The following is a 12,109-nucleotide window of genomic DNA, read 5'->3' as shown; positions in this document are numbered from 1 at the left end:
TCCCAAAAAGCATATGGATTAGGGTTAAAGGTAGTGAGTTGTGAATCCTAATAAATGGTTTCCACTCTGAATGTTGGATATTTCTGCCCAATGATACTGCCTGATTTGCAGAATTGATTCAGCATTTTGTGCATGATACTCAAACATTACAATGCAAGGAAATACCTGAGAACACAACACAATGCAGCACTCAACACTGGACAAAAAGAATCCAAATAGAAGTTCTAAAAAAGCATTTCATCTTCAAGTGTAGCAATTTGCCCAACTGCGCACAACTCAAGAAAGCACAATACATTCCAATTTCTTATACCCTTCACATACTTGAGGAGTATCTTTATGTTATATCTCCATCTAAATGTGAAATGTGCAATCATAGTAATTTGTAATAATTTATAATAAAATAATCAATGTAATATAAAGTACACTCAAGTCAGTGTGAGTTAATCAGTCTGATGGTCTGGTGGAAGAAGCTGTCCCCGGAGCCTGTTGGTCCCGGCATTTATGCTGCAGTACTGCTTCCAGCATCTGGGATAGACTGTGGTTAGGATGGCTTGAGTGCCCAATGATCCTTTTTACATGTCTGTCCTTGTAAATGTCTTGAATCATGGGAAGTTCACAACTACAGATGCACTGGGCTGTCACACCATTCTCTACAGAGACCTGCGATTAAGGGAGGTACAGTTCCCATACTAGCCAGTGATGCAGCCAGTTAGGATGCTCTTAATTGTGCCCCTGTAGAAAGTTCTTAGGATCTGGGGGCCCATACGAAACTTATTATTACCTCACTCTTGCAGTCTCAGGCATCAGGGCTGATGGAAGATATTGACCAACACTAGTTAGCAAGCTGATAACTAAGGCTCAGTTTGGATTTCACAAGAATTACTGAAATCATCGTTCATAGTTTAGGCTCAAACAAGGACAAAATGGCGAGGAATTAAATCTCATGGTCCTAGAATTTTTGGTACTATGTACCTGGTAAAAGATTTTACAAAGACTAAATTGTGTTTGCAATCATTTCTGGAAAAAAAAAGCAAAATTGGATGTTTACCCAGCATCGTATAGGAACTTAGTGACATGCAAAGCCAATTACTGATATTGCAAATTGGAGTTCCTAGATGTAAAAAGAATGACCCAGTTTGTTTTAAAGGAACGTCTGTAGGGTTAGTACTTTGCTCTGGGTGTCAGATGTGGGAATCCTGGGAATCTTCCAGTCTCCACATCTGCATCAGGTACACCGAGATGCAGCTCCTGAGAGACCATGTTAGGGACCTGGAGCTGCAGCTTGATGATCTACAGTTTATTAGGCAAAGTGTGCAGGAGATAGATAAGAGCTACAAGTAGTTAATCACCCTGAAGCTTCAGGAGTTAGATAAGTGGGTGACTGTCAGGGAAGGGATGGGAAGAGCTCAGAGAGTAGCGAGCACCCCTGTGGCCCTGTCCCTCAGTAATCGTAATCTCGTTTTAGAAGCTGTAGTGGAGGGTGACCTGACAGAGCATGACCACAGCGATCAGGTCTCTGGCTCTGAGCCTGGTTCCATGGTGCAGAAGGTAGAAAAGAAGATGAGGAATTGCGTTAGTGAGAGGAAAAGGCGGGAGGTTCTGTCAGCCTGATAGAGATACCCAGATGGTGTGTTGCCTCCCTGGTGCCAGGTTACAGGATATCTCAGATCAGGTGCAGAGTATTCTGAAGGGAGAGGGTGAATAGCCAGAAGTCTAGGTACACATGGGTACCAATGACATGGGTAGAAGAAGGGAGGAGGTCCTGAAGAGAAAATTCAGGGAGTTGGGTAGGATGTTGAATAGCAGGACATCCAGGTTAGTAATCTTGAGATTGCTGCCTGTGCCACATGCTAATGGGCGCAATAGCATGATCAGGCATATTAATGCGTGCCTCAGACACTGCTGTAGGGGGCAGGGCTTCAGGTTCCTGGATCACTGGGGCATCTTTTAGGGGAGATAAGACCTGTACAAAAAGGATGGGTTACATCTGAACCCAAATGGGTCCAATATCCTAGCAGGCAGGTTTAATAGAGCTGTTAAGGAGGGTTTAAACTAATTTGGCAGGGGGGTGGGAACCGGAGTGATAGGACTGAGGAAGGGGAACACAGAAATAAATCAAAGATAGCATACAACAGAGATGATAGGAGATGAGACATAATCACAGCCAGTGGGATGATTTACAGGGCAATAGAGGAGTGGTGCAGTTAAAACAGAAAGCAACAAATACTGGACTGAAAGTGTTGTATTTGAATGCACGCAGCATAAAAATAAAATGAACGATCTTGAAATTCAGCTACAGATTGGCAAGTATGATGTTGTGGCCGTCTCTGAAACTTGGCTAAAGAATGGCTGCCATTCGGAGTTGAATATCCAAGGACATACGGTGTATCAGAAAGATAGGTTAATAGGCAAAAGGAATGGTGTGGACCTGTGTATAAGAAATAATATTAAATCATTAGAAAGAAATGCCATAGGATTGGAAGGTGTAGCATCTCTATAGATTGAGTTAAGAAATGGCAACGGTCCCTGCTCTGGCTATCCATCCCATAGGATAATGATGGTTTCTTTCAGTCAGTTAGTGTGGTTTGATATGTATGTCCTGGAATGGCTGTACAGGCTGATCCTTGACAGGCAGTGCTTGCCACATACTTGGCAGATGAGACCTGGAGGGGCAGCAGGGGCAGAAGCTTTGTTGTGGCGCATCCTGTGCCTTTCCTCTGTTGCCTCTATGAGCTTGTTCTCAGCAGCATTCACACCTTTTCTGATAGCGTCCCTCCACTGTGAGTGATCTTGAGCTAGATCCTCCCATGTTGATGGGGCAATGTCTGCTCCTGTGCAGAACATCTTTGTACTGTAGTCGCTGGCCTCCTTGTTTCTGGGTACCATTGGACAGTTGGCCATACAAGATGTCCTTGGGCAGTTTTCCATCAGGCATTCTGACAACATGTCCAGCCCAGCCCAGCTGACATCACCAAGGTTGAAACTGCTGGCATTTCGGCTCGAGAGAGGATTTTGGTATTGGAGATCTTATCTCGCCAGGTGATCTTCATCAGAGAACATAGGTGATGCTGCTGCAGTTGGTCAAGCTGATGTAAGTGACTCTGATGTGGGCACCATGTCTCACATCCTTATAGCAAGGCTGAAATGAAAACGGCCCTGTATACCTTGCACTTGGTGGCCAACCTGATGTTCTGTGACCAAACTTGATCTTTCAGCTGACCAAAGGCAAAGCAGGCTTTTCTGGTTCTTGACTTAGTCTCTATATCCAGAGAAGCTGAGGATGTTATGCTTCCCAGTTAGCAAAACTTGTTGACAGCATTGAGACAAGTGTCATCAATGAGGACAGTTGGTTCTTTGTAGCTTGAGCCAGGAGCTGATTGGTACAAAACTTCTGTCTTTTTCAGGTTGATTGTCGGTCCAAAGCTTTTGGCTGCACTGGGCAAGCAACTGGTGATCTCCTGTAAGTCTTCGAGAGAGTGGGAAACCAGTGCACAGTCATCAGCAAACTGTAGCTCATGCACCATAATGTCCCTGACTTTCATTTTTGCTCTCAGTCTTGTGAGGTTGAGGAGCCCGCCATCAACCCTTGTGTGGAGGAAAACCCCTGACTTCAGGTCTGATGTGGCATCCTGAAGAACAGCAGCAAAGAACAGTCCAAACAGAGTAGGAGCCAAAACACAACCCTGTTTTACACCATTGCTGATGGGAAATGAGTCTGACAACTCACCACACATGCTGATGTGGCCTTCCAAGCCTTCATGGAACTGACGGATGATGTTGGTTAGGCGTGTGGGGCAACCAAATTTTGGTAGGAGCTTTCACAGACCATCTCTACCAACAATGTCAAACGCTTTGGTTAGATTGACAAATGTGACATAGAGACTTCTGTACTGCTCGACACATTTCTCTTGGAGCTTCCTCAGTGAGAAGATCATATCCACTGTACTACGGCCTGTTTGAAAACCACACTGGCTTTCTAGAAGGATGTTGTCACTGATGTTGAACACCAAGCATCTAAGGATGATCTTTGCGAGGCATTTTCCCGCAACTGACAGAAGACAAATGCCACGGTAATTGTTGCAGTCTCTCTTGTCTCGCTTGTTCTTATAGATGATCACAACTGATGAGTCTTTGAAGTCTTGTGGTAGTTCTGCAGCTCCCACAACTTATGAATAGCTGGTGCAGGCATGGTGTCAGTGTATTACCACCATACTGGTAGATCTCAGCTGCGATACCATCAGACCCTGGTGTTTTGTTGGGTTTTAACTGCTTGATGGCTCTGATGACCTCGTGAAGAGTAGGGGGAGTATCTAGCTCGAACACTATGGGTTGAGGGTGTACTCTGCCCAGTGGTTCATCAGTGATGGTTTCTGGTCTGTTCAGCAGCTGGTGGAAGTATTCTTGCCATCTTTTCATGTGCTCTGACTTCTCAGTGAAGACGGATGTACTGTTCTTGCTCAGGAGTTGTGAGGTGCCTTGTTTTGATGGACCATACACAACCTTGATTGCTTCATAAAGCTTCTTTAGTCATTACAGTCAGCAAAGGCTTGTAACTTCTTGGCCTTGTTTGCCCACCACTGGTCTTTAAGAGCTCTGAGCTGCCTCTGCAAAGTTGATTTTTCACTCAGAAAGGCACGTTTATTGGAACTTGAGTTTGGGTGTTGAAGAAGAGCCTGGTGTGCAGCTGCCTTAGCTCTTAGAAGGTCTTGCACAGATTGGTTGCTGTCATCAAACCAGTCCTGATGCTTGCGCTTGACTTTCCGCAAGGTGTCCTAGGCAATGCTGTAGAATGTTACTTTGAAGGCATTACAGTGCTCAGTAATATTGTCTGGTGGATTTTGAACCAGTCTGCTTAGAGCAGTTTCCATAGAGGATTTCAGGGCATCAGCACACTCACGGTGTTTCATTTTGGTGGTGTTCAGCTTTTTGGGTGGCTTGGCAGCATTCAGTCTGCATGGATGTTTGATCGATAGACATAGATCCAACCACACCATTTGATGATCAGTTGAGCACTCAGTTCCATGCTTAACTCTGGTGATACAAACATCAGAGATGTCTCATTGTTGGGTGATGACATAGTCAATGAAATGCCAGCTTTTAGATCATGGATGCGTCTATGTGCATTTGAGCTTGTCTGGCAATCTGAGCAGTGTGTTAGTAATGCGCAGTTTGAATTCTGTGCACATCGAGAGGAGCAGTAGACCATTACCATTACTGTTGCCAACCCCTTGGCATCCAATCACACCAGGCCACACTGGAGTCCTTGCCAACCCGAGCATTAAAGTCTCCCAGCAACAGCAGCTTATCGGAAGTTGCCACGCTACTGATGGTTTTTAGCTCACTGTAGAATGCCTCCTTGACTTCACTGGGATTAGTCAGAGTTAGGGCATAAACGTTGACTATGTTGAGGTGGCACTTTCCTTGCAGAGGTGTACACAAGATCTGGATTCAGTCATTTACAGCAACAGGCAGGGTTGGTAGCTGTGCTTGCAAGGCAGTTCTTGATAGCCAAGCACACACCAGATTCTCTTCATTCTTCTTCGGGCCTGCCAGACCAGAAGAATGTGTACCCTCCTTTCTATTCACAAAGCACGCCCTCTCCAGTAAATCGGGACACCTGGAGAGCCGCAATGTCCACATTGTAGTCCTTGAGCACCCGAGCAACAAGTGCAGTGCTTCTCTCTGGGTGATCAGAGTTAGCATTGTCCAAGGATATATGGTGTATCAGAAAGATAGATTACTAGGCAGAAGGGGTGGTGTGGATCTCTGTATAAGAAATAATATTAAATTGTTAGAAAGAAATGACATAGGATCAGAAGGTGTAGAGTTTCTATGGGTTTAGTTAAGAAATGGCAAAGGTAAAAGGGCCCTAATGGCAGTTGTATACAGGCCTCCAAATTACAAATTACAGCAGGAAATAGAAAAGGCATGTTAGAAGGATAATGTCATGATAATTGTTGGGGATTTTAACATGAAACTGGATTGGGAAAACCAGGCCAGTACTGAACTTCAAGAGAGAGTATTTGTAGAATGTGTAAGAGACGACTTTTTAGAACAGCTTGTTCTTCAGCCCGCTATGGGATCAGCTGTGCTGGATTGGGTGTTGTGCAATGATCTGGAGGTGATAAAAGAACTTGAAGTTAAGGAACCCTCAGGGAACAGTGATCACAATATGATCAAGTTCACTTTGAAATTTGAGAAAGAGAAACTAAATTCCAATGTGTTGGTATTTCAGTGGAATAAAGGAAATTACAATGGCATGAGAGGGGAACTAGCTAAGGTTGACTGGAAACTTTGTGCTCTGCAAAAAATAAGTGTGGTGCAAGACAGATATATTCCAAATAATAAGAAATTTTTGAATGGAAGAAGGACACTACCGTGGCTGACAAGTGAAGTCAGAGCCAAAATAAAAAGCAAAAGAGAGGGCATACGAGGAAGCCAAAGCTAGTGGGAAGATAGAGGATTGGGAAGCTTTTAAAAGTTTGCAGAAGGAAACTAAGAAGGTCACTAGGAATGAAAAGATGAATAATAAAAGGAAGCTGGTGATTACTCTCAAAGAAGATACTAAAAGCTTTTTAAATATTTAAAGAGTAAAAGAGAGTTGAGGTTAGATACAGGACCAGTAGAAAATGATGCTGGAAATATTGTAATTTGAGACACAGAGATGGCAGAGGAACTGAATGCGTATCTTTCATCAGTAATCACAGTGGAAGACATCTGAAGAATACTGGACATTCAAGAGTGTCAGGGAAGTGAAGTATGTGCAGTGAAAAGTATGACTGAGAAGGTGCTCAGGAAGCTTAATGGTCTGAGGGTGGATAAATCTCCTGGACCTGGAGGAGCAAATTTATAAGGAGATAGCAGATATTTGGAGTAAGCACAAGGTTGTGATTGTGGGAGTTTCTAATTTTCCATACATAGACTGGGAAGCCCATTCTGTAAAAAGGCTGGATGGTTTGGAGTTTGTAAAATGTGTGCAAGACAGCATGTTACAGCAATACATAGAGGTACCAACTAAAGAAGGGGCAGTGTTGGATCTTCTCTTAGGGAATGAGGTAGGTCAGGTGACAAAGGTATGTGTTGGGGAGCACTTCTGGTCCAGTGATCACAATGCCATTAGTTTCAATATAATTATGGAGAAAGATGGGCCTGGACCCAGGGTTGAGATTTTTGATTGGAGAAAGGCTAACTTTGAGGAGATACGAAAGGATTTAGAAGGAGTGGATTGGGACAATTTGTTTTATAGGAAGGATGTAATAGAGAAATGGAGGTCATTTAAAGGTGAAATTTTGAGGGTACAAAATCTTCATGTTCCTGTTAGGTTGAAAGGAAAGTTTGAGAGAGCCATGGATTTCAAGGGATATTGGAAACTTGGTTTGGAAAAAGAGAGAGATCTACAATAAGTATAGGCAGCATGGAGTAAATAAGGTGCTCGAGGAATATAAAGAATGTAAGAAGAATCTTAAGAAAGGAATTAGAAAAGCTAAAAGAAGATAAGAGGTTGCTTTGGCAAGTAAGGTGAAAATAAATCCGAAGGGTTTCTACAGTTATATTAATAGCAAAAGGATAGTGAGAGATAAAATTGGTCCCTTAGAGAATCAGAGTGGACAGCTATGTGTGGAGCCAAAAGAGATAGGGGAGATTTTGAACAATTTCTTTTTTTCGGTATTTACTAAGGAGAAGGGTATTGAATTTTGTAAGGTAAGGAAAACAAATAGGGTAGTTATGGAAACTATGACAATTAAAGAAGAGGAAGTACTGGCGCTTTTAAAGAATATAAAAGTGGAGAAGTCTCTCCGTTCCTGACAGGATATTCCCTAGGACTTTGAGGGAAGTTAGTGTAGATATAGCAGGGGCTCTGGCAGAAATATTTCAAATGTCATTAGAAATGGAGATGGTGCCGGAGGATTGTCATATTACTCATGTGGTTCCAATTTTAAAAAGGGTTCTAAGAGTAAACCTAGCAATTATCGGCCTGTTAGTTTGATGTCAGTGCTGGCTAAATTAATGGAAAGTATTCTTAGAGATGGTATATATAATTATCTGGATAGACAGGGTCTGATTAGGAACAGTCAACATGGTTTGTGCGTGGAAGGTCATGTTTGACAAATCTTATTGAATTTATTGAGGAGGTTACTAGGAAAGTTGACGAGAGTAAAGCAGTGGATGTTGTCTATATGGACTTAAGTAAGGCCTTTGACAAGGTTCCACATGGAAGGTTAGTTAGGAAGGTTCAATTGTTAGGTATTAATATTGAAGTAGTAAAATAGATACAACAGTGGCTGGATGGGATATGCGAGAGAGCAGTGGTGGATAACTGTTTGTCAGATTGGAGGCCGGTGATTAGCGGTGTGTCTCAGTGATCTGTACTGGGTCCAATGTTGTTTGTCATATACATTAATGATCTGGATGATGGGGTGGTAAATTGGATTAGTAAGTATGCAGATGATACTAAGATAGGCGGTGGTGTGGATAATAAAGTAGGTTTTCAAAGCTTGCAGAGAGATTTAGGCCAGTTAGAAGAGTGGGCTGAAAGATGACAGATGGAGTTTAATGTTGATAAGTGTGAGGTGCTACATTTTGGTAGGACTAATCAAAACAGGACATACATGGTAAATGGTAGGGCATTGAGGAATGCAGTAGAACAGAGTAGTCTAGGAATAATGGTGCATAGTTCCCTGAAGGAGGAATCTCATGTGGATAGGGTGGTGAAGAAAGCTTTTAGTATGTTGGCCTTTATAAATCAGAGTGAGTATAGGAGTTGGGATGTAATGTTAAAATTGTACAAGGCATTGGTGAGGCCAAAATTGGAGTATTGTGTACAATTCTGGTCACTGAGTTATAGGAAAGATGTCAGCAAAATAGGGTACAGAGGGAATTTACTAGAATGTTATTTGGGTTTCAGCATGTAAGTTACAGAAAAAGTTTGAACAAGTTAGGTCTTTATTCTTTGGAGCATATGATGTTGAGGGGGGAACTTGATAAAGGTATTTAAAATTATGAGGGGGATAGATAGAGTTGACATGAATAGGCTTCTTCCATTGAGAGTGGGGGAGATTCAAACAAGAGGACATGAGTTGAGAGTTAGGGGGCAAATGTTTAGGGGTAACATGAGTGAGAACTTCTTTACTCAGATAGTGGTAGCTGTGTGGAATGAGCTTCCAGTAGAAGTGGTAGAGGCAGGTTCGATATTGTCATTTAAAAAGAAATTGGATTGGTATATGGACAGAAAAGGAATGGAGGGTTATGGGCTGAGTGCAGGTCAGTGAGATTAGGTGAGAGTAAGTGTTCGGCATGGACTAGAAAAGCTGAGATGGCCTGTTTCCATGCTGTAATGGTTGTATGGTTATATGGAATGCACCCTCAGTTTCTGAAGGAAGTAGCTGGAGAGATTGCAGATTTATTAACAATGATCTTTCAAGAGTTGATTGATTCTGGCAATCTAAATTGTAAATATAACTCCGCTATTTAAGAAGGGTGGGAGGCAGCTGAAAGGAAACTATTGACCTGTTAATCTGATATCAGTGGTTGGGAAGTTGTTGGGATCAATTGTTAGGGATGAGATTACAGAGTACCTGGAGGCACATGACAAGATAGGACAAAGCCAGCATGGTTTCCTGAAAGGAAAATCCTGCCTAACTAACCTACTGCAATTTTTTGAGGAAATAACAAGCAGGGAAGACAAAGGAAATGTGGTAGATGTGGTATACTTGGATTTTCAGAAGACCTTTGACAAGGTGCCGCACATGAGGCTGCTGAGCAAGATAAAAGCCCATGGAATTACAAGGAAGTTACTAACATGAGTGCAGCATTGGTTGATCGGCAGAAAACAGAAGTGGGAATAAAGGGATCCTATTCTGGCTGGCTGTCAGTTACCTGTGGAGTTCCACAGGGGTCGGTTTTGGCACCGCAGCTTTTTACGATGTATGTCAATGATTTGGACTAATGGATTTGTGGCTAAATTTGCCGACGATACCAAGAGATGTGGAGGAGCGGATAGTGTTGAGGAAACAGAATGCCTGCAGAGAGACACGGATAGTTTAGGGGAAATGAAATATAGTGGTGGAAAGTGTATGGTCATGCACTTTGGTGAAAGAAATAAACAGGCAGACGATTACTTAGATGGGGAGAGAATTCAAAATGCAGAGATGCAAAGGGACTTGGGAGTCCTTGTGCAGGATACCCTAAAGGTTAACCTCCGTTGAGTCAGTGGTGAAGAGGCAAATGCTATGTTGGCATTCATTTCTAGAGGGATAGAATATAAGAGCAGGGATGTGATGTTGAGGGTCCATAACACACTAATGAGACCACACTTGGAGTATTGTGTGCAGTTTTGGGCTCCTTATTTTAGAATAGATATACTGACATTGGAGAGGGTTCAGAGAAGATTCACAAGAATGATTCCAGGACCAGGAATGAAAGGGTTACCATCTCATCAAAACATTCCAAATGTTAAAAGGCCTGAACAGATTAGTTATTTGCCATGGTAGGGGAGCCTAGGACAAGAGGGCACGACTCGGGATTGAAGGACGTCCATTTAGAACAGAGATGTGGAGAAATTAGTTTAGTCAGAAGGTGGTAAGTTTGTGGAATTTGTTGTCACGAGCAGGTGTGGAGGCCAAGTCACTGGGTGCATTTAAGGCAGAGGTAGATAGGTTTTTTTATTAGCCAGGATATCAAAGGGTGTAGGGAGAAGGCAGGGGAGTGGGGATGACTGGAAGAATTGGATCAGCCATGATTGAATGGCAGAGAAGACTCGATGGACCGAATGGCCTACTTCTGCTTCTATATCTTAAGGCCTTATGGTCTTATATAAAGCTGTGATTGGTGAAGCATGCAGTTAACAGTTGTCCTTTGTGCCGTCTCTCCCACCTCAGCCACTGAAGCTTATAACTCCTCCAGAGTTGTCCAGGGCTTCTTGGTGGCCTCCTTCACTAATCCCCTTCTTGCACCGTCATTCAGTTTTTGAGGACAGCCTGCTCTAGGCAACTTCACCTCTTTGCCATATTCTTTCAATTTCTTGATGATTGACAACTGTCCTCCAAGGAGTATTCAGTGACTTGGAAATTTTCTTGTATCCAAATCCTGACGTGTTTTTCACTAATGTTTTTGCAGAATTGTTTGGAGTGTTCTTTTGTCTTCAGGGTGTAGTTTTGGACAGGATATTGACTCACCACCAGTTGGACCTTCCACATACAGGTGTATTTTTACTACAGTCAATTGAAACTCCTTGACTGCAAGTAAGTTTCCAAAGACAGATCTCTATTTAACTAATTATATGACTTCTAAAACCAAATGGCTACACCAGTGATAATTTGGTGTGTCATATTAAAGGGGGTTAGGGGTGGAATTCTTAAGCAATCAGTTATTTTGTGTTTTATATTTACCATCGATGATTTCCTTTTTCCATCATCCTCTCTTCTGAGCTAATTCATCAAGGGAGGAGCAGGAGTATCCCTATCATCCAATTTCAGTCTAAATTTCTTTTCTCCATGTGTTCTTTGCACATCCCTTTTTCCTCTTTCTTTGTGGATTCTGTTTTAATGCCTGCCTAGTGATGTTTGGTTTCTTCAAGCTGTGGCCAATCCACCTCCACTTGTTTATTTTATCTCTATGGATTGGTGTTTTCCCACAGAGTCTGGTTGGTTACTTTGTCAGTCCATCTGATGTTCAAGATCCCTCTCAGGGACTGGTTGATGAAAGCCTACAGATTCTGTTGTGTCTTCTTTGTTGTTCTCCAGGTTTCAGAGCCATATCAGAGCACTGTGTTTGCAGGGCACCCATTCAGAACAGAGATGCGAAAAAAAAATTTTAGCCAGAGGGTAGTGAATCTATGGGATTTATTGCCACTTGCAGCAGTGGAGGCCAAGTCATTGGGTGTATTTAAGGCAGAGATTGCTAGGTATCTGAGTAGTCAGGGCATCAAAGGTTATGGTGAGAAGGCCGGGGACTAAAGGGGAGATTGGATCAGCTCATTTTGAAATAGCGGTGCAGACTCGATAGGCCAAATGGCCGACTTCTGCTCCTTTCTCTTATGGTCTTATGGTCACTGTGTTAACATTTGAGTTGAGGATTCTGATTTTGGATTTCCTTGATATGACTCTTGATA

Source organism: Hypanus sabinus, chromosome 27 (genome assembly GCF_030144855.1).
Source record: "Hypanus sabinus isolate sHypSab1 chromosome 27, sHypSab1.hap1, whole genome shotgun sequence".
In the NCBI taxonomy this organism is placed as follows: domain Eukaryota; kingdom Metazoa; phylum Chordata; class Chondrichthyes; order Myliobatiformes; family Dasyatidae; genus Hypanus; species Hypanus sabinus.
Note: the sequence above shows the minus strand (reverse complement) of the source record.